This window comes from Coenobita brevimanus, unplaced genomic scaffold (genome assembly GCF_032717465.1).
Source record: "Coenobita brevimanus isolate Jiangsu-jjx unplaced genomic scaffold, ASM3271746v2 jjx.HiC_scaffold_2912, whole genome shotgun sequence".
In the NCBI taxonomy this organism is placed as follows: Eukaryota; Metazoa; Arthropoda; class Malacostraca; order Decapoda; family Coenobitidae; genus Coenobita; species Coenobita brevimanus.
The window spans coordinates 50-22,781 of NW_027643887.1; the positions used below are offsets into that span (position 1 = coordinate 50).

Consider the following 22,732-nt stretch of genomic DNA (forward strand, 5'->3'; position numbering starts at 1 on the left):
TGCCTAGAATTGAGAGCATAGTCTATGGCTTTGTCAGGTAGCAAAAGTTCGGAGGTAAATACAGATGTATAAGTCGGCAAACCGATACCCTAAGTGCACATTCAGTCAACCACACACTTGCACCCACACATTCACTCTGACTTGGAGCCGCCGGTGTACAATTGATGGGACCCCAAGTGACGCATGATGATGTTACGAAACAAGTGGTGGACTTCCGTCTCCCGCACCTTTGGCCTTTGGTGCTGGGAGCCATTATATATCCACTGTAAACCGGGTGGCTCCCAAGGCGCTTATGGCTTTTTAAGCACCAACTTGTCACAGTCACTGGGGTCCACACCAAGTCTCCTGAGTTAGTAAGTGGAGGCGAACGGCAAGTGGCCAACACACCTTCCGCATAAGGTGGTGGTATTGGACGGGAGGGGGGTACAGGCCACATTGCCGATATTACTTTTCCTATATGTTCGTATGCCATAACGATAAGCAACAGGTGGTCACGGCGAATACGGAGGGGAGGCACATTCACCTCCACTTCCATACACTTGAGCTACACGTGGTACACCGGATCTGCTCCAAGACACATTCGCAAACATTTATTCTGTAGCACATCCAATCCTTTCAGCGTGGCATCGGATGCCAAGCCATACACCTGTACACCATAGTCTAGCTTCGATCGAATAAGTGACTTATACACCATTAATAAAGATTTTCTGTCGGCACCCCAGGTAGTACCCGCTAGGTAGGCTACTTGAGGACATTTAACGGTTTCTCACAACGAGCAAGCAAAGTATTAAAGTGAAGTTTAAAATTCATTCTACGATCAAAATGTATTCCTAAAAACTTTACAGAATTTTGAAAAGGTACTGCCTGATTATCCAAAGTTAAGCACAAATTAGGTACGTTACGATTAGTGAAGACTACAGCGGCACACTTACGGACGGAAAACTTAAATCCCCACTGCAAGGCCCATTGGTGGACGGAGTCAAGGGCTGCTTGAATCAGCCCAGCCGAAAATTGTGCATTACGGGAAGAGTGCCATATTGCACAATTGTCAGCATAGAGCGAGTATTTAAGATTCCTCAGGATGGGAGCTGATGACAGAATATCATTGATCATAATACTAAATAAAGAAGGACTAAGCACACTTCACTGCAGCACCCCCGTTTTCCTGTATCAATATATCCGATGTTACGTTATGGGGCAATTTGACAGACGAAGTCCAGTCCCTAAAGAAATTTGAAATAAAAATAGGAAAAATTTCCTCTTAAACCATAAGCATAGAGCTTACCACGTTGAGTACACCGCTTCCCGTCCGATCAGCGAAGTTAAGCAACGTTGGGTCTGGTTAGTACTTGGATGGGTGACCGCCTGGGAACACCAGATGCTGTTGGCATCCCTATGTGTCAGGTGGGGTTGGTGGAGGATTAGTGCCCCTCCCTGTAAAACAATTAACTCTAAGCCGTTGGCCACCCCGTTTGGGATATATGGCGTCTGGCAATGAATGAATGAATAGAGCTTCATTAGTATACCGTGTCGCCATGTCATGTCATAGGCTTTATGGATGTCCAAGAACACCCCTATCATGAATTCTTTATTGGCAAATGCCTCTGCAATACAATGCTCCAAATTCATTAAATGATCTAGTGAACTTCTGTATTTACGGAAGCCACGTTGTTGATCATTTAACAAATTCTTCGACTCTTAAACAAAAAGAAGCTTATTGTTTACCATACGTTCCATGATCTTACATAGACAAGAAGTCAACACAATAGGACGAAATGAAGTGGGATTCATAAGACGACCAGCCTCTTTGGGTATAGGTATGACGTGCGCAAAGTGCCATGAGTTTGGGAACATTCGAGACGCCCAAAACTCATTGTACAATGCTAACATCTTAATCAGGTTGTCCTGATTAAGATGCTGGATCATACCGTACGTGATGGTGTCTGGTCCAGGGCCCGGATGCACAAACGGCCTTAAGGCTACACATGGCCTTAAGTCGGGTAGTTTAAGGCCGTAGGTCGCTAAGGCCCATGCACGAAGCACGTACAGGAGGGTAAGCCTCGGTAAGGCCGCCTCAGCCGCTGAGGCTGGGTCGGAGCAGCCTTACTGTATTGAGACCCGTAAATAAAGTAACTCCGATTTGATATTCTCTATAGCACAAACCGGACCAAACTTGTTATTGTTTATCTCGGTACGGAGTTGATGGTTGCCTGTGAACTAGATCGTGCTTTGAGAAGGGAATGGAGGTTTCCTGGATCCACTGAACCCCCATAACACAAATGATGAACATGCATTGAGACAATATTGCCTCCCCAGGAGCAAATTCCTTCTTTTAACAGAACTTGAGCCTCATACTGGGAGTGTCACGCTACACTCCCATGCCATTCTTGCCTACGCAACAATTTTTGGCAACCCAGGGGAATTTTCAGTGTTGTTGGAGAGTGGTATTCATCAGTCAACAAGTATATCCAAAGTGATATCACGTGTGACAGATGCTTTAAACAGGAACTGACAGAAAAATTAAGATGCTCAGTGCTTTGCTGAGAAGAACAGAGACTAGAGGGTTTTCACAGAATAAATAATTTTTCTAAAGTGCTTGGGTCCCCCATGAGAAGGGAGGGAAAGAACACATCCCCAGTATCCCTGCTTTTAAAGGGCAACTAAGGAGGAACCTATTTGTCTTCAGTCCTTCATTCCTAACTGTCCTCTTCTGTCTTCTGTCCTACCCCCTTTTCTTGATGTTTGCATGTTTCTTATGGTCTTTATTTTCCCTCTACGTCTGTTTTGCCATGCAGCCATATTATGGGTTGGTGATAATTCTTCATTGTTAACTTCCTAAAGTGCTTGGAGCAATGGATTGAACTCTCATACCAATTAAGGCCCCAGATCACAAAGAACATGTATTTGTCAGTTGTAATGGGTTCCATTCACTGGACGTGCAAGTTGTGACAGCAACAAAATGATAATGAGCTGTAAATACAGATATCCTGGCAATAATCACGCTGCCTATATCTGGGCTAATTCTATCCTCCACCAGAGATGTGAACCAAGGTGTCTATGGTGACAGTTTTCTGCTAGGTAACTGTGGTTGCTGATTACTTTGTGTGAAGTTAGACAATGGTTAGGTAAAACATGGCAAACATAATAAGTTCCCGTTCATATTGCTGTTTTGTTTCTTTACTCCTAAACCCTTCCATCTTACTAATGTTTTAAAGGTTGAGTGGGTGTAATGCTGGAGTGCTTTTCATTGCACCCTACATTGTTTTCAATTAATTACTGGTACTTCACTTGCTTATCCTTGACTGTTGTGTTAATGTTACCGGCATTCTGTGAAAATAAGGTATTGTATAGATCGCCCAGGTATTCGACAGAATGTCTTGCATTTTTTGGCAAGGTATGAAATAAGCTTATTTCATTGCCGTAGATGCGACAATGACCAGGCACCCAGATCAGCGTGAATGACTTGTTGCATAAATGGAACTTATTAACGATGCGGCCCTGGATCTCGTGAGAGTCCGTAGTACAAGATCAATTGCCTGAATGGCTGATTTTGAATCTGAAAATATGACAAATGAGTCATGCCTAGAATTGAGAGCATAGTCTATGGCTTTGTCAGTAGCAAAAAGTTCGGAGGTAAATACAGATGTATAAGTCGGCAACCGATACCTAAGTGCACATTCAGTCAACCACACACTTGCACCCACACATTCACTCGACTTGGAGCCGCCGGTGTACAATTGATGGGACCCCAAGTGACGCATGATGATGTTACGAAACAAGTGGTGGACTTCCGTCTCCCGCACCTTGGCCTTTGGTGCTGGGAGCCATTATATATCCACTGTAAAACCGGGTGGCTCCCAAGGCGCTATATTTTTAAGCACCAACTTGTCACAGTCACTGGGGTCCACACCAAGCTCCTGAGTTAGTAAGTGGAGGCGAACGGCAAGTGGCCAACACACCTTCCGCATAAGGTGGTGGTATTGACGGAGGGGGGTACAGGCCACATTGCCGATATTACTTTTCCTATATGTTCGTATGCCATACGATAAGAACAGGTGGTCACGGCGAATACGGAGGGGAGGCACATTCACCTCCACTTCCATACGAGCTACACGGGTACACCGGACTGCTCCAAGACACATTCGCAAACATTTATTCTGTAGCACATCCAATCCTTTCAGCGTGGCATCGGATGCCAAGCCATACACCTGTACACCATAGTCTAGCTTCGATCGAATAAGTGACTTATACACCATTAATAAAGATTTTCTGTCGGCACCCCAGGTAGTACCCGCTAGGTAGGCTACTTGAGGACATTTAACGGTTTCTCACAACGAGCAAGCAAAGTATTAAAGTGAAGTTTAAAATTCATTCTACGATCAAAATGTATTCCTAAAAACTTTACAGAATTTTGAAAAGGTACTGCCTGATTATCCAAAGTTAAGCACAAATTAGGTACGTTACGATTAGTGAAGACTACAGCGGCACACTTACGGACGGAAAACTTAAATCCCCACTGCAAGGCCCATTGGTGGACGGAGTCAAGGGCTGCTTGAATCAGCCCAGCCGAAAATTGTGCATTACGGGAAGAGTGCCATATTGCACAATTGTCAGCATAGAGCGAGTATTTAAGATTCCTCAGGATGGGAGCTGATGACAGAATATCATTGATCATAATACTAAATAAAGAAGGACTAAGCACACTTCACTGCAGCACCCCGTTTTCCTGGATAAATATATCCGATGTTACGTTATGGGGCAATTTGACAGACGAAGTCCTGTCCCTCAAGAAATTTGAAATAAAAATAGGCAAATTTCCTCTTAAACCATAAGCATAGAGCTTACCACGTTGAGTACACCGCTTCCCGTCCGATCAGCGAAGTTAAGCAACGTTGGGTCTGGTTAGTACTTGGATGGGTGACCGCCTGGGAACACCAGATGCTGTTGGCATCCCTATGTGTCAGGTGGGGTTGGTGGAGGATTAGTGCCCCTCCCTGTAAAACAATTAACTCTAAGCCGTTGGCCACCCCGTTTGGGATATATGGCGTCTGGCAATGAATGAATGAATAGAGCTTCATTAGTATACCGTGTCGCCATGTCATGTCATAGGCTTTATGGATGTCCAAGAACACCCCTATCATGAATTCTTTATTGGCAAATGCCTCTGCAATACAATGCTCCAAATTCATTAAATGATCTAGTGAACTTCTGTATTTACGGAAGCCACGTTGTTGATCATTTAACAAATTCTTCGACTCTTAAACAAAAAGAAGCTTATTGTTTACCATACGTTCCATGATCTTACATAGACAAGAAGTCAACACAATAGGACGAAATGAAGTGGGATTCATAAGACGACCAGCCTCTTTGGGTATAGGTATGACGTGCGCAAAGTGCCATGAGTTTGGGAACATTCGAGACGCCCAAAACTCATTGTACAATGCTAACATCTTAATCAGGTTGTCCTGATTAAGATGCTGGATCATACCGTACGTGATGGTGTCTGGTCCAGGGCCCGGATGCACAAACGGCCTTAAGGCTACACATGGCCTTAAGTCGGGTAGTTTAAGGCCGTAGGTCGCTAAGGCCCATGCACGAAGCACGTACAGGAGGGTAAGCCTCGGTAAGGCCGCCTCAGCCGCTGAGGCTGGGTCGGAGCAGCCTTACTGTATTGAGACCCGTAAATAAAGTAACTCCGATTTGATATTCTCTATAGCACAAACCGGACCAAACTTGTTATTGTTTATCTCGGTACGGAGTTGATGGTTGCCTGTGAACTAGATCGTGCTTTGAGAAGGGAATGGAGGTTTCCTGGATCCACTGAACCCCCATAACACAAATGATGAACATGCATTGAGACAATATTGCCTCCCCAGGAGCAAATTCCTTCTTTTAACAGAACTTGAGCCTCATACTGGGAGTGTCACGCTACACTCCCATGCCATTCTTGCCTACGCAACAATTTTTGGCAACCCAGGGGAATTTTCAGTGTTGTTGGAGAGTGGTATTCATCAGTCAACAAGTATATCCAAAGTGATATCACGTGTGACAGATGCTTTAAACAGGAACTGACAGAAAAATTAAGATGCTCAGTGCTTTGCTGAGAAGAACAGAGACTAGAGGGTTTTCACAGAATAAATAATTTTTCTAAAGTGCTTGGGTCCCCCATGAGAAGGGAGGGAAAGAACACATCCCCAGTATCCCTGCTTTTAAAGGGCAACTAAGGAGGAACCTATTTGTCTTCAGTCCTTCATTCCTAACTGTCCTCTTCTGTCTTCTGTCCTACCCCCTTTTCTTGATGTTTGCATGTTTCTTATGGTCTTTATTTTCCCTCTACGTCTGTTTTGCCATGCAGCCATATTATGGGTTGGTGATAATTCTTCATTGTTAACTTCCTAAAGTGCTTGGAGCAATGGATTGAACTCTCATACCAATTAAGGCCCCAGATCACAAAGAACATGTATTTGTCAGTTGTAATGGGTTCCATTCACTGGACGTGCAAGTTGTGACAGCAACAAAATGATAATGAGCTGTAAATACAGATATCCTGGCAATAATCACGCTGCCTATATCTGGGCTAATTCTATCCTCCACCAGAGATGTGAACCAAGGTGTCTATGGTGACAGTTTTCTGCTAGGTAACTGTGGTTGCTGATTACTTTGTGTGAAGTTAGACAATGGTTAGGTAAAACATGGCAAACATAATAAGTTCCCGTTCATATTGCTGTTTTGTTTCTTTACTCCTAAACCCTTCCATCTTACTAATGTTTTAAAGGTTGAGTGGGTGTAATGCTGGAGTGCTTTTCATTGCACCCTACATTGTTTTCAATTAATTACTGGTACTTCACTTGCTTATCCTTGACTGTTGTGTTAATGTTACCGGCATTCTGTGAAAATAAGGTATTGTATAGATCGCCCAGGTATTCGACAGAATGTCTTGCATTTTTTGGCAAGGTATGAAATAAGCTTATTTCATTGCCGTAGATGCGACAATGACCAGGCACCCAGATCAGCGTGAATGACTTGTTGCATAAATGGAACTTATTAACGATGCGGCCCTGGATCTCGTGAGAGTCCGTAGTACAAGATCAATTGCCTGAATGGCTGATTTTGAATCTGAAAATATGACAAATGAGTCATGCCTAGAATTGAGAGCATAGTCTATGGCTTTGTCAGTAGCAAAAAGTTCGGAGGTAAATACAGATGTATAAGTCGGCAACCGATACCTAAGTGCACATTCAGTCAACCACACACTTGCACCCACACATTCACTCGACTTGGAGCCGCCGGTGTACAATTGATGGGACCCCAAGTGACGCATGATGATGTTACGAAACAAGTGGTGGACTTCCGTCTCCGCACCTTGGCCTTTGGTGCTGGGAGCCATTATATATCCACTGTAAAACCGGGTGGCTCCCAAGGCGCTATATTTTTAAGCACCAACTTGTCACAGTCACTGGGGTCCACACCAAGCTCCTGAGTTAGTAAGTGGAGGCGAACGGCAAGTGGCCAACACACCTTCCGCATAAGGTGGTGGTATTGACGGAGGGGGGTACAGGCCACATTGCCGATATTACTTTTCCTATATGTTCGTATGCCATACGATAAGAACAGGTGGTCACGGCGAATACGGAGGGGAGGCACATTCACCTCCACTTCCATACGAGCTACACGGGTACACCGGACTGCTCCAAGACACATTCGCAAACATTTATTCTGTAGCACATCCAATCCTTTCAGCGTGGCATCGGATGCCAAGCCATACACCTGTACACCATAGTCTAGCTTCGATCGAATAAGTGACTTATACACCATTAATAAAGATTTTCTGTCGGCACCCCAGGTAGTACCCGCTAGGTAGGCTACTTGAGGACATTTAACGGTTTCTCACAACGAGCAAGCAAAGTATTAAAGTGAAGTTTAAAATTCATTCTACGATCAAAATGTATTCCTAAAAACTTTACAGAATTTTGAAAAGGTACTGCCTGATTATCCAAAGTTAAGCACAAATTAGGTACGTTACGATTAGTGAAGACTACAGCGGCACACTTACGGACGGAAAACTTAAATCCCCACTGCAAGGCCCATTGGTGGACGGAGTCAAGGGCTGCTTGAATCAGCCCAGCCGAAAATTGTGCATTACGGGAAGAGTGCCATATTGCACAATTGTCAGCATAGAGCGAGTATTTAAGATTCCTCAGGATGGGAGCTGATGACAGAATATCATTGATCATAATACTAAATAAAGAAGGACTAAGCACACTTCACTGCAGCACCCCGTTTTCCTGGATAAATATATCCGATGTTACGTTATGGGGCAATTTGACAGACGAAGTCCTGTCCCTCAAGAAATTTGAAATAAAAATAGGCAAATTTCCTCTTAAACCATAAGCATAGAGCTTACCACGTTGAGTACACCGCTTCCCGTCCGATCAGCGAAGTTAAGCAACGTTGGGTCTGGTTAGTACTTGGATGGGTGACCGCCTGGGAACACCAGATGCTGTTGGCATCCCTATGTGTCAGGTGGGGTTGGTGGAGGATTAGTGCCCCTCCCTGTAAAACAATTAACTCTAAGCCGTTGGCCACCCCGTTTGGGATATATGGCGTCTGGCAATGAATGAATGAATAGAGCTTCATTAGTATACCGTGTCGCCATGTCATGTCATAGGCTTTATGGATGTCCAAGAACACCCCTATCATGAATTCTTTATTGGCAAATGCCTCTGCAATACAATGCTCCAAATTCATTAAATGATCTAGTGAACTTCTGTATTTACGGAAGCCACGTTGTTGATCATTTAACAAATTCTTCGACTCTTAAACAAAAAGAAGCTTATTGTTTACCATACGTTCCATGATCTTACATAGACAAGAAGTCAACACAATAGGACGAAATGAAGTGGGATTCATAAGACGACCAGCCTCTTTGGGTATAGGTATGACGTGCGCAAAGTGCCATGAGTTTGGGAACATTCGAGACGCCCAAAACTCATTGTACAATGCTAACATCTTAATCAGGTTGTCCTGATTAAGATGCTGGATCATACCGTACGTGATGGTGTCTGGTCCAGGGCCCGGATGCACAAACGGCCTTAAGGCTACACATGGCCTTAAGTCGGGTAGTTTAAGGCCGTAGGTCGCTAAGGCCCATGCACGAAGCACGTACAGGAGGGTAAGCCTCGGTAAGGCCGCCTCAGCCGCTGAGGCTGGGTCGGAGCAGCCTTACTGTATTGAGACCCGTAAATAAAGTAACTCCGATTTGATATTCTCTATAGCACAAACCGGACCAAACTTGTTATTGTTTATCTCGGTACGGAGTTGATGGTTGCCTGTGAACTAGATCGTGCTTTGAGAAGGGAATGGAGGTTTCCTGGATCCACTGAACCCCCATAACACAAATGATGAACATGCATTGAGACAATATTGCCTCCCCAGGAGCAAATTCCTTCTTTTAACAGAACTTGAGCCTCATACTGGGAGTGTCACGCTACACTCCCATGCCATTCTTGCCTACGCAACAATTTTTGGCAACCCAGGGGAATTTTCAGTGTTGTTGGAGAGTGGTATTCATCAGTCAACAAGTATATCCAAAGTGATATCACGTGTGACAGATGCTTTAAACAGGAACTGACAGAAAAATTAAGATGCTCAGTGCTTTGCTGAGAAGAACAGAGACTAGAGGGTTTTCACAGAATAAATAATTTTTCTAAAGTGCTTGGGTCCCCCATGAGAAGGGAGGGAAAGAACACATCCCCAGTATCCCTGCTTTTAAAGGGCAACTAAGGAGGAACCTATTTGTCTTCAGTCCTTCATTCCTAACTGTCCTCTTCTGTCTTCTGTCCTACCCCCTTTTCTTGATGTTTGCATGTTTCTTATGGTCTTTATTTTCCCTCTACGTCTGTTTTGCCATGCAGCCATATTATGGGTTGGTGATAATTCTTCATTGTTAACTTCCTAAAGTGCTTGGAGCAATGGATTGAACTCTCATACCAATTAAGGCCCCAGATCACAAAGAACATGTATTTGTCAGTTGTAATGGGTTCCATTCACTGGACGTGCAAGTTGTGACAGCAACAAAATGATAATGAGCTGTAAATACAGATATCCTGGCAATAATCACGCTGCCTATATCTGGGCTAATTCTATCCTCCACCAGAGATGTGAACCAAGGTGTCTATGGTGACAGTTTTCTGCTAGGTAACTGTGGTTGCTGATTACTTTGTGTGAAGTTAGACAATGGTTAGGTAAAACATGGCAAACATAATAAGTTCCCGTTCATATTGCTGTTTTGTTTCTTTACTCCTAAACCCTTCCATCTTACTAATGTTTTAAAGGTTGAGTGGGTGTAATGCTGGAGTGCTTTTCATTGCACCCTACATTGTTTTCAATTAATTACTGGTACTTCACTTGCTTATCCTTGACTGTTGTGTTAATGTTACCGGCATTCTGTGAAAATAAGGTATTGTATAGATCGCCCAGGTATTCGACAGAATGTCTTGCATTTTTTGGCAAGGTATGAAATAAGCTTATTTCATTGCCGTAGATGCGACAATGACCAGGCACCCAGATCAGCGTGAATGACTTGTTGCATAAATGGAACTTATTAACGATGCGGCCCTGGATCTCGTGAGAGTCCGTAGTACAAGATCAATTGCCTGAATGGCTGATTTTGAATCTGAAAATATGACAAATGAGTCATGCCTAGAATTGAGAGCATAGTCTATGGCTTTGTCAGTAGCAAAAAGTTCGGAGGTAAATACAGATGTATAAGTCGGCAACCGATACCTAAGTGCACATTCAGTCAACCACACACTTGCACCCACACATTCACTCGACTTGGAGCCGCCGGTGTACAATTGATGGGACCCCAAGTGACGCATGATGATGTTACGAAACAAGTGGTGGACTTCCGTCTCCCGCACCTTGGCCTTTGGTGCTGGGAGCCATTATATATCCACTGTAAAACCGGGTGGCTCCCAAGGCGCTATATTTTTAAGCACCAACTTGTCACAGTCACTGGGGTCCACACCAAGCTCCTGAGTTAGTAAGTGGAGGCGAACGGCAAGTGGCCAACACACCTTCCGCATAAGGTGGTGGTATTGACGGAGGGGGTACAGGCCACATTGCCGATATTACTTTTCCTATATGTTCGTATGCCATACGATAAGAACAGGTGGTCACGGCGAATACGGAGGGGAGGCACATTCACCTCCACTTCCATACGAGCTACACGGGTACACCGGACTGCTCCAAGACACATTCGCAAACATTTATTCTGTAGCACATCCAATCCTTTCAGCGTGGCATCGGATGCCAAGCCATACACCTGTACACCATAGTCTAGCTTCGATCGAATAAGTGACTTATACACCATTAATAAAGATTTTCTGTCGGCACCCCAGGTAGTACCCGCTAGGTAGGCTTGAGGACATTTAACGGTTTCTCACAACGAGCAAGCAAAGTATTAAAGTGAAGTTTAAAATTCATTCTACGATCAAAATGTATTCCTAAAAACTTTACAGAATTTTGAAAAGGTACTGCCTGATTATCCAAAGTTAAGCACAAATTAGGTACGTTACGATTAGTGAAGACTACAGCGGCACACTTACGGACGGAAAACTTAAATCCCCACTGCAAGGCCCATTGGTGGACGGAGTCAAGGGCTGCTTGAATCAGCCCAGCCGAAAATTGTGCATTACGGGAAGAGTGCCATATTGCACAATTGTCAGCATAGAGCGAGTATTTAAGATTCCTCAGGATGGGAGCTGATGACAGAATATCATTGATCATAATACTAAATAAAGAAGGACTAAGCACACTTCACTGCAGCACCCCGTTTTCCTGGATAAATATATCCGATGTTACGTTATGGGGCAATTTGACAGACGAAGTCCTGTCCCTCAAGAAATTTGAAATAAAAATAGGCAAATTTCCTCTTAAACCATAAGCATAGAGCTTACCACGTTGAGTACACCGCTTCCCGTCCGATCAGCGAAGTTAAGCAACGTTGGGTCTGGTTAGTACTTGGATGGGTGACCGCCTGGGAACACCAGATGCTGTTGGCATCCCTATGTGTCAGGTGGGGTTGGTGGAGGATTAGTGCCCCTCCCTGTAAAACAATTAACTCTAAGCCGTTGGCCACCCCGTTTGGGATATATGGCGTCTGGCAATGAATGAATGAATAGAGCTTCATTAGTATACCGTGTCGCCATGTCATGTCATAGGCTTTATGGATGTCCAAGAACACCCCTATCATGAATTCTTTATTGGCAAATGCCTCTGCAATACAATGCTCCAAATTCATTAAATGATCTAGTGAACTTCTGTATTTACGGAAGCCACGTTGTTGATCATTTAACAAATTCTTCGACTCTTAAACAAAAAGAAGCTTATTGTTTACCATACGTTCCATGATCTTACATAGACAAGAAGTCAACACAATAGGACGAAATGAAGTGGGATTCATAAGACGACCAGCCTCTTTGGGTATAGGTATGACGTGCGCAAAGTGCCATGAGTTTGGGAACATTCGAGACGCCCAAAACTCATTGTACAATGCTAACATCTTAATCAGGTTGTCCTGATTAAGATGCTGGATCATACCGTACGTGATGGTGTCTGGTCCAGGGCCCGGATGCACAAACGGCCTTAAGGCTACACATGGCCTTAAGTCGGGTAGTTTAAGGCCGTAGGTCGCTAAGGCCCATGCACGAAGCACGTACAGGAGGGTAAGCCTCGGTAAGGCCGCCTCAGCCGCTGAGGCTGGGTCGGAGCAGCCTTACTGTATTGAGACCCGTAAATAAAGTAACTCCGATTTGATATTCTCTATAGCACAAACCGGACCAAACTTGTTATTGTTTATCTCGGTACGGAGTTGATGGTTGCCTGTGAACTAGATCGTGCTTTGAGAAGGGAATGGAGGTTTCCTGGATCCACTGAACCCCCATAACACAAATGATGAACATGCATTGAGACAATATTGCCTCCCCAGGAGCAAATTCCTTCTTTTAACAGAACTTGAGCCTCATACTGGGAGTGTCACGCTACACTCCCATGCCATTCTTGCCTACGCAACAATTTTTGGCAACCCAGGGAATTTTCAGTGTTGTTGGAGAGTGGTATTCATCAGTCAACAAGTATATCCAAAGTGATATCACGTGTGACAGATGCTTTAAACAGGAACTGACAGAAAAATTAAGATGCTCAGTGCTTTGCTGAGAAGAACAGAGACTAGAGGGTTTTCACAGAATAAATAATTTTTCTAAAGTGCTTGGGTCCCCCATGAGAAGGGAGGGAAAGAACACATCCCCAGTATCCCTGCTTTTAAAGGGCAACTAAGGAGGAACCTATTTGTCTTCAGTCCTTCATTCCTAACTGTCCTCTTCTGTCTTCTGTCCTACCCCCTTTTCTTGATGTTTGCATGTTTCTTATGGTCTTTATTTTCCCTCTACGTCTGTTTTGCCATGCAGCCATATTATGGGTTGGTGATAATTCTTCATTGTTAACTTCCTAAAGTGCTTGGAGCAATGGATTGAACTCTCATACCAATTAAGGCCCCAGATCACAAAGAACATGTATTTGTCAGTTGTAATGGGTTCCATTCACTGGACGTGCAAGTTGTGACAGCAACAAAATGATAATGAGCTGTAAATACAGATATCCTGGCAATAATCACGCTGCCTATATCTGGGCTAATTCTATCCTCCACCAGAGATGTGAACCAAGGTGTCTATGGTGACAGTTTTCTGCTAGGTAACTGTGGTTGCTGATTACTTTGTGTGAAGTTAGACAATGGTTAGGTAAAACATGGCAAACATAATAAGTTCCCGTTCATATTGCTGTTTTGTTTCTTTACTCCTAAACCCTTCCATCTTACTAATGTTTTAAAGGTTGAGTGGGTGTAATGCTGGAGTGCTTTTCATTGCACCCTACATTGTTTTCAATTAATTACTGGTACTTCACTTGCTTATCCTTGACTGTTGTGTTAATGTTACCGGCATTCTGTGAAAATAAGGTATTGTATAGATCGCCCAGGTATTCGACAGAATGTCTTGCATTTTTGGCAAGGTATGAAATAAGCTTATTTCATTGCCGTAGATGCGACAATGACCAGGCACCCAGATCAGCGTGAATGACTTGTTGCATAAATGGAACTTATTAACGATGCGGCCCTGGATCTCGTGAGAGTCCGTAGTACAAGATCAATTGCCTGAATGGCTGATTTTGAATCTGAAAATATGACAAATGAGTCATGCCTAGAATTGAGAGCATAGTCTATGGCTTTGTCAGTAGCAAAAAGTTCGGAGGTAAATACAGATGTATAAGTCGGCAACCGATACCTAAGTGCACATTCAGTCAACCACACACTTGCACCCACACATTCACTCGACTTGGAGCCGCCGGTGTACAATTGATGGGACCCCAAGTGACGCATGATGATGTTACGAAACAAGTGGTGGACTTCCGTCTCCCGCACCTTGGCCTTTGGTGCTGGGAGCCATTATATATCCACTGTAAAACCGGGTGGCTCCCAAGGCGCTATATTTTTAAGCACCAACTTGTCACAGTCACTGGGGTCCACACCAAGCTCCTGAGTTAGTAAGTGGAGGCGAACGGCAAGTGGCCAACACACCTTCCGCATAAGGTGGTGGTATTGACGGAGGGGGTTACAGGCCACATTGCCGATATTACTTTTCCTATATGTTCGTATGCCATTCGATCAGCACAGGTGGTCACGGCGTATACGGATTGGAGGCACATTCACCTCCACTTCCATACGAGCTACACGGGTACACCGGACTGCTCCAAGACACATTCGCAAACATTTATTCTGTAGCACATCCAATCCTTTCAGCGTGGCATCGGATGCCAAGCCATACACCTGTACACCATAGTCTAGCTTCGATCGAATAAGTGACTTATACACCATTAATAAAGATTTTCTGTCGGCACCCCAGGTAGTACCCGCTAGGTAGGCTGAGGACATTTAACGGTTTCTCACAACGAGCAAGCAAAGTATTAAAGTGAAGTTTAAAATTCATTCTACGATCAAAATGTATTCCTAAAAACTTTACAGAATTTTGAAAAGGTACTGCCTGATTATCCAAAGTTAAGCACAAATTAGGTACGTTACGATTAGTGAAGACTACAGCGGCACACTTACGGACGGAAAACTTAAATCCCCACTGCAAGGCCCATTGGTGGACGGAGTCAAGGGCTGCTTGAATCAGCCCAGCCGAAAATTGTGCATTACGGGAAGAGTGCCATATTGCACAATTGTCAGCATAGAGCGAGTATTTAAGATTCCTCAGGATGGGAGCTGATGACAGAATATCATTGATCATAATACTAAATAAAGAAGGACTAAGCACACTTCACTGCAGCACCCCGTTTTCCTGGATAAATATATCCGATGTTACGTTATGGGGCAATTTGACAGACGAAGTCCTGTCCCTCAAGAAATTTGAAATAAAAATAGGCAAATTTCCTCTTAAACCATAAGCATAGAGCTTACCACGTTGAGTACACCGCTTCCCGTCCGATCAGCGAAGTTAAGCAACGTTGGGTCTGGTTAGTACTTGGATGGGTGACCGCCTGGGAACACCAGATGCTGTTGGCATCCCTATGTGTCAGGTGGGGTTGGTGGAGGATTAGTGCCCCTCCCTGTAAAACAATTAACTCTAAGCCGTTGGCCACCCCGTTTGGGATATATGGCGTCTGGCAATGAATGAATGAATAGAGCTTCATTAGTATACCGTGTCGCCATGTCATGTCATAGGCTTTATGGATGTCCAAGAACACCCCTATCATGAATTCTTTATTGGCAAATGCCTCTGCAATACAATGCTCCAAATTCATTAAATGATCTAGTGAACTTCTGTATTTACGGAAGCCACGTTGTTGATCATTTAACAAATTCTTCGACTCTTAAACAAAAGAAGCTTATTGTTTACCATACGTTCCATGATCTTACATAGACAAGAAGTCAACACAATAGGACGAAATGAAGTGGGATTCATAAGACGACCAGCCTCTTTGGGTATAGGTATGACGTGCGCAAAGTGCCATGAGTTTGGGAACATTCGAGACGCCCAAAACTCATTGTACAATGCTAACATCTTAATCAGGTTGTCCTGATTAAGATGCTGGATCATACCGTACGTGATGGTGTCTGGTCCAGGGCCCGGATGCACAAACGGCCTTAAGGCTACACATGGCCTTAAGTCGGGTAGTTTAAGGCCGTAGGTCGCTAAGGCCCATGCACGAAGCACGTACAGGAGGGTAAGCCTCGGTAAGGCCGCCTCAGCCGCTGAGGCTGGGTCGGAGCAGCCTTACTGTATTGAGACCCGTAAATAAAGTAACTCCGATTTGATATTCTCTATAGCACAAACCGGACCAAACTTGTTATTGTTTATCTCGGTACGGAGTTGATGGTTGCCTGTGAACTAGATCGTGCTTTGAGAAGGGAATGGAGGTTTCCTGGATCCACTGAACCCCCATAACACAAATGATGAACATGCATTGAGACAATATTGCCTCCCCAGGAGCAAATTCCTTCTTTTAACAGAACTTGAGCCTCATACTGGGAGTGTCACGCTACACTCCCATGCCATTCTTGCCTACGCAACAATTTTTGGCAACCCAGGGGAATTTTCAGTGTTGTTGGAGAGTGGTATTCATCAGTCAACAAGTATATCCAAAGTGATATCACGTGTGACAGATGCTTTAAACAGGAACTGACAGAAAAATTAAGATGCTCAGTGCTTTGCTGAGAAGAACAGAGACTAGAGGGTTTTCACAGAATAAATAATTTTTCTAAAGTGCTTGGGTCCCCCATGAGAAGGGAGGGAAAGAACACATCCCCAGTATCCCTGCTTTTAAAGGGCAACTAAGGAGGAACCTATTTGTCTTCAGTCCTTCATTCCTAACTGTCCTCTTCTGTCTTCTGTCCTACCCCCTTTTCTTGATGTTTGCATGTTTCTTATGGTCTTTATTTTCCCTCTACGTCTGTTTTGCCATGCAGCCATATTATGGGTTGGTGATAATTCTTCATTGTTAACTTCCTAAAGTGCTTGGAGCAATGGATTGAACTCTCATACCAATTAAGGCCCCAGATCACAAAGAACATGTATTTGTCAGTTGTAATGGGTTCCATTCACTGGACGTGCAAGTTGTGACAGCAACAAAATGATAATGAGCTGTAAATACAGATATCCTGGCAATAATCACGCTGCCTATATCTGGGCTAATTCTATCCTCCACCAGAGATGTGAACCAAGGTGTCTATGGTGACAGTTTTCTGCTAGGTAACTGTGGTTGCTGATTACTTTGTGTGAAGTTAGACAATGGTTAGGTAAAACATGGCAAACATAATAAGTTCCCGTTCATATTGCTGTTTTGTTTCTTTACTCCTAAACCCTTCCATCTTACTAATGTTTTAAAGGTTGAGTGGGTGTAATGCTGGAGTGCTTTTCATTGCACCCTACATTGTTTTCAATTAATTACTGGTACTTCACTTGCTTATCCTTGACTGTTGTGTTAATGTTACCGGCATTCTGTGAAAATAAGGTATTGTATAGATCGCCCAGGTATTCGACAGAATGTCTTGCATTTTTTGGCAAGGTATGAAATAAGCTTATTTCATTGCCGTAGATGCGACAATGACCAGGCACCCAGATCAGCGTGAATGACTTGTTGCATAAATGGAACTTATTAACGATGCGGCCCTGGATCTCGTGAGAGTCCGTAGTACAAGATCAATTGCCTGAATGGCTGATTTTGAATCTGAAAATATGACAAATGAGTCATGCCTAGAATTGAGAGCATAGTCTATGGCTTTGTCAGTAGCAAAAAGTTCGGAGGTAAATACAGATGTATAAGTCGGCAACCGATACCTAAGTGCACATTCAGTCAACCACACACTTGCACCCACACATTCACTCGACTTGGAGCCGCCGGTGTACAATTGATGGGACCCCAAGTGACGCATGATGATGTTACGAAACAAGTGGTGGACTTCCGTCTCCCGCACCTTGGCCTTTGGTGCTGGGAGCCATTATATATCCACTGTAAAACCGGGTGGCTCCCAAGGCGCTATATTTTTAAGCACCAACTTGTCACAGTCACTGGGGTCCACACCAAGCTCCTGAGTTAGTAAGTGGAGGCGAACGGCAAGTGGCCAACACACCTTCCGCATAAGGTGGTGGTATTGACGGAGGGGGGTACAGGCCACATTGCCGATATTACTTTTCCTATATGTTCGTATGCCATACGATAAGAACAGGTGGTCACGGCGAATACGGAGGGGAGGCACATTCACCTCCACTTCCATACGAGCTACACGGGTACACCGGACTGCTCCAAGACACATTCGCAAACATTTATTCTGTAGCACATCCAATCCTTTCAGCGTGGCATCGGATGCCAAGCCATACACCTGTACACCATAGTCTAGCTTCGATCGAATAAGTGACTTATACACCATTAATAAAGATTTTCTGTCGGCACCCCAGGTAGTACCCGCTAGGTAGGCTACTTGAGGACATTTAACGGTTTCTCACAACGAGCAAGCAAAGTATTAAAGTGAAGTTTAAAATTCATTCTACGATCAAAATGTATTCCTAAAAACTTTACAGAATTTTGAAAAGGTACTGCCTGATTATCCAAAGTTAAGCACAAATTAGGTACGTTACGATTAGTGAAGACTACAGCGGCACACTTACGGACGGAAAACTTAAATCCCCACTGCAAGGCCCATTGGTGGACGGAGTCAAGGGCTGCTTGAATCAGCCCAGCCGAAAATTGTGCATTACGGGAAGAGTGCCATATTGCACAATTGTCAGCATAGAGCGAGTATTTAAGATTCCTCAGGATGGGAGCTGATGACAGAATATCATTGATCATAATACTAAATAAAGAAGGACTAAGCACACTTCACTGCAGCACCCCGTTTTCCTGGATAAATATATCCGATGTTACGTTATGGGGCAATTTGACAGACGAAGTCCTGTCCCTCAAGAAATTTGAAATAAAAATAGGCAAATTTCCTCTTAAACCATAAGCATAGAGCTTACCACGTTGAGTACACCGCTTCCCGTCCGATCAGCGAAGTTAAGCAACGTTGGGTCTGGTTAGTACTTGGATGGGTGACCGCCTGGGAACACCAGATGCTGTTGGCATCCCTATGTGTCAGGTGGGGTTGGTGGAGGATTAGTGCCCCTCCCTGTAAAACAATTAACTCTAAGCCGTTGGCCACCCCGTTTGGGATATATGGCGTCTGGCAATGAATGAATGAATAGAGCTTCATTAGTATACCGTGTCGCCATGTCATGTCATAGGCTTTATGGATGTCCAAGAACACCCCTATCATGAATTCTTTATTGGCAAATGCCTCTGCAATACAATGCTCCAAATTCATTAAATGATCTAGTGAACTTCTGTATTTACGGAAGCCACGTTGTTGATCATTTAACAAATTCTTCGACTCTTAAACAAAAAGAAGCTTATTGTTTACCATACGTTCCATGATCTTACATAGACAAGAAGTCAACACAATAGGACGAAATGAAGTGGGATTCATAAGACGACCAGCCTCTTTGGGTATAGGTATGACGTGCGCAAAGTGCCATGAGTTTGGGAACATTCGAGACGCCCAAAACTCATTGTACAATGCTAACATCTTAATCAGGTTGTCCTGATTAAGATGCTGGATCATACCGTACGTGATGGTGTCTGGTCCAGGGCCCGGATGCACAAACGGCCTTAAGGCTACACATGGCCTTAAGTCGGGTAGTTTAAGGCCGTAGGTCGCTAAGGCCCATGCACGAAGCACGTACAGGAGGGTAAGCCTCGGTAAGGCCGCCTCAGCCGCTGAGGCTGGGTCGGAGCAGCCTTACTGTATTGAGACCCGTAAATAAAGTAACTCCGATTTGATATTCTCTATAGCACAAACCGGACCAAACTTGTTATTGTTTATCTCGGTACGGAGTTGATGGTTGCCTGTGAACTAGATCGTGCTTTGAGAAGGGAATGGAGGTTTCCTGGATCCACTGAACCCCCATAACACAAATGATGAACATGCATTGAGACAATATTGCCTCCCCAGGAGCAAATTCCTTCTTTTAACAGAACTTGAGCCTCATACTGGGAGTGTCACGCTACACTCCCATGCCATTCTTGCCTACGCAACAATTTTTGGCAACCCAGGGGAATTTTCAGTGTTGTTGGAGAGTGGTATTCATCAGTCAACAAGTATATCCAAAGTGATATCACGTGTGACAGATGCTTTAAACAGGAACTGACAGAAAAATTAAGATGCTCAGTGCTTTGCTGAGAAGAACAGAGACTAGAGGGTTTTCACAGAATAAATAATTTTTCTAAAGTGCTTGGGTCCCCCATGAGAAGGGAGGGAAAGAACACATCCCCAGTATCCCTGCTTTTAAAGGGCAACTAAGGAGGAACCTATTTGTCTTCAGTCCTTCATTCCTAACTGTCCTCTTCTGTCTTCTGTCCTACCCCCTTTTCTTGATGTTTGCATGTTTCTTATGGTCTTTATTTTCCCTCTACGTCTGTTTTGCCATGCAGCCATATTATGGGTTGGTGATAATTCTTCATTGTTAACTTCCTAAAGTGCTTGGAGCAATGGATTGAACTCTCATACCAATTAAGGCCCCAGATCACAAAGAACATGTATTTGTCAGTTGTAATGGGTTCCATTCACTGGACGTGCAAGTTGTGACAGCAACAAAATGATAATGAGCTGTAAATACAGATATCCTGGCAATAATCACGCTGCCTATATCTGGGCTAATTCTATCCTCCACCAGAGATGTGAACCAAGGTGTCTATGGTGACAGTTTTCTGCTAGGTAACTGTGGTTGCTGATTACTTTGTGTGAAGTTAGACAATGGTTAGGTAAAACATGGCAAACATAATAAGTTCCCGTTCATATTGCTGTTTTGTTTCTTTACTCCTAAACCCTTCCATCTTACTAATGTTTTAAAGGTTGAGTGGGTGTAATGCTGGAGTGCTTTTCATTGCACCCTACATTGTTTTCAATTAATTACTGGTACTTCACTTGCTTATCCTTGACTGTTGTGTTAATGTTACCGGCATTCTGTGAAAATAAGGTATTGTATAGATCGCCCAGGTATTCGACAGAATGTCTTGCATTTTTTGGCAAGGTATGAAATAAGCTTATTTCATTGCCGTAGATGCGACAATGACCAGGCACCCAGATCAGCGTGAATGACTTGTTGCATAAATGGAACTTATTAACGATGCGGCCCTGGATCTCGTGAGAGTCCGTAGTACAAGATCAATTGCCTGAATGGCTGATTTTGAATCTGAAAATATGACAAATGAGTCATGCCTAGAATTGAGAGCATAGTCTATGGCTTTGTCAGTAGCAAAAAGTTCGGAGGTAAATACAGATGTATAAGTCGGCAACCGATACCTAAGTGCACATTCAGTCAACCACACACTTGCACCCACACATTCACTCGACTTGGAGCCGCCGGTGTACAATTGATGGGACCCCAAGTGACGCATGATGATGTTACGAAACAAGTGGTGGACTTCCGTCTCCCGCACCTTGGCCTTTGGTGCTGGGAGCCATTATATATCCACTGTAAAACCGGGTGGCTCCCAAGGCGCTATATTTTTAAGCACCAACTTGTCACAGTCACTGGGGTCCACACCAAGCTCCTGAGTTAGTAAGTGGAGGCGAACGGCAAGTGGCCAACACACCTTCCGCATAAGGTGGTGGTATTGACGGAGGGGGTACAGGCCACATTGCCGATATTACTTTTCCTATATGTTCGTATGCCATACGATAAGAACAGGTGGTCACGGCGAATACGGAGGGGAGGCACATTCACCTCCACTTCCATACGAGCTACACGGGTACACCGGACTGCTCCAAGACACATTCGCAAACATTTATTCTGTAGCACATCCAATCCTTTCAGCGTGGCATCGGATGCCAAGCCATACACCTGTACACCATAGTCTAGCTTCGATCGAATAAGTGACTTATACACCATTAATAAAGATTTTCTGTCGGCACCCCAGGTAGTACCCGCTAGGTACTTGAGGACATTTAACGGTTTCTCACAACGAGCAAGCAAAGTATTAAAGTGAAGTTTAAAATTCATTCTACGATCAAAATGTATTCCTAAAAACTTTACAGAATTTTGAAAAGGTACTGCCTGATTATCCAAAGTTAAGCACAAATTAGGTACGTTACGATTAGTGAAGACTACAGCGGCACACTTACGGACGGAAAACTTAAATCCCCACTGCAAGGCCCATTGGTGGACGGAGTCAAGGGCTGCTTGAATCAGCCCAGCCGAAAATTGTGCATTACGGGAAGAGTGCCATATTGCACAATTGTCAGCATAGAGCGAGTATTTAAGATTCCTCAGGATGGGAGCTGATGACAGAATATCATTGATCATAATACTAAATAAAGAAGGACTAAGCACACTTCACTGCAGCACCCCGTTTTCCTGGATAAATATATCCGATGTTACGTTATGGGGCAATTTGACAGACGAAGTCCTGTCCCTCAAGAAATTTGAAATAAAAATAGGCAAATTTCCTCTTAAACCATAAGCATAGAGCTTACCACGTTGAGTACACCGCTTCCCGTCCGATCAGCGAAGTTAAGCAACGTTGGGTCTGGTTAGTACTTGGATGGGTGACCGCCTGGGAACACCAGATGCTGTTGGCA

At 44.0% G+C, this 22,732-nt stretch overlaps 7 pseudogenes; all 7 read left to right on the top strand.

The window, feature by feature from the left end:
• The first annotated feature begins 1,272 nt into the window (after positions 1 to 1,272).
• On the top strand, positions 1,273 to 1,390 carry LOC145390142 (5S ribosomal RNA; annotated as a pseudogene).
• A 3,442-nt stretch (positions 1,391 to 4,832) lies between these two features.
• LOC145390148 (5S ribosomal RNA) lies at positions 4,833 to 4,950 on the top strand (annotated as a pseudogene).
• A 3,441-nt stretch (positions 4,951 to 8,391) lies between these two features.
• LOC145390149 (5S ribosomal RNA) lies at positions 8,392 to 8,509 on the top strand (annotated as a pseudogene).
• Positions 8,510 to 11,947: 3,438 nt separating this feature from the next.
• Positions 11,948 to 12,065, top strand: LOC145390150 (5S ribosomal RNA; annotated as a pseudogene).
• Positions 12,066 to 15,501: 3,436 nt separating this feature from the next.
• LOC145390151 (5S ribosomal RNA) lies at positions 15,502 to 15,619 on the top strand (annotated as a pseudogene).
• A 3,441-nt stretch (positions 15,620 to 19,060) lies between these two features.
• LOC145390144 (5S ribosomal RNA) lies at positions 19,061 to 19,178 on the top strand (annotated as a pseudogene).
• Positions 19,179 to 22,614: 3,436 nt separating this feature from the next.
• LOC145390145 (5S ribosomal RNA) lies at positions 22,615 to 22,732 on the top strand (annotated as a pseudogene).